The following is a 1,067-nucleotide window of genomic DNA, read 5'->3' as shown; positions in this document are numbered from 1 at the left end:
TTGGTCAGGGTTTAAGAGAGCAAGAAAGAGCTCCAATCTCGTTAGACCTGAAGGACTCAGAGCCTGTTTTACCTGCCCAGGTTTAAATAAAAGTGAAGGGATTTGGCTTGGTGCCCATTGCTTAGTGGTTAGGATACCCTTCACATACACTGGGGCTGGCAGGTTTGAACCCAGCCTGGGCCTGCTAAACAACAATGACAACTACAACAACAAAAAATAGCTAGGCATTGTGTCGGGCACCTGTAGTCCCAGCTACTTGGGAGGCTGAGGCATAAGAATTGCTTGAGCATGAGAATTTGAGGTTACTGTGAGCTAAGATACCACAGCACTCTACCAAGGGTGACAAAGTGAGACTCTGTTTCAAAAGAAAAAAATGGAAGGATTTTTATTCTTGTCCGACTGTTGGGGCTTTCGGGATGGAGAGTAGTGGACAGCAAGTCTATAGGTAAATCCAGAGCTCACACAAAGGCTACCATGGACTCCTAGATGCTCTTGTTAGTAAGTTTATGCAGAATCTTCAGAGTATGGGGGTCCCACTGGGATCTGTACTCTTGAATGTCACAATGCTAGGTGCGTTTTCAATGTCTGACTGTACAGGGAATAAAACAGTCAAATAGAGTCTGAAGGGGAATTTTACTGTGTAGGTAATTTTGGATCAGGCCTCCGGTGAAGGAATAAAATATTGGGCAGACTGCACAAAAATCGAGGCCTGGCTGTGCACTTCCCACTACCTTACGATACCACTGCTTCTGGAGTTTCATAGGAACTCAGCAAGAGCCAGGAGAACTATGCCAAAATGCTGGGTTCACGTTCTCTCAAAGCAGCATTATTTGGTGTCCCAAATGGAAGCTGTTTATTTTTTCCTTCCATGAAATAAAAGACACAGGGTGGCGCCTGTGGCTCAAAGGAGTAAGGCACCAGCCCAATATGCCAGAGCTTGTTGGTTCAAACCCAGCCCCAGCCAAAAACTGCAAAAAAAAAAAAAAAAAAGAAAGAAAGAAAGAAAAGCAACAATGGAAGTATAGTAAACTGTAATGACCAAATTTGAGTTTCGTTTCATAGTCAGA

This window comes from Otolemur garnettii, unplaced genomic scaffold (genome assembly GCF_000181295.1).
Source record: "Otolemur garnettii isolate 467f Iridium unplaced genomic scaffold, OtoGar3 scaffold00037, whole genome shotgun sequence".
NCBI lineage: Eukaryota > Metazoa > Chordata > Mammalia > Primates > Galagidae > Otolemur > Otolemur garnettii.
The sequence above is the reverse complement of the archived record's forward strand: the minus strand, read 5'-3'. Positions refer to the sequence as shown.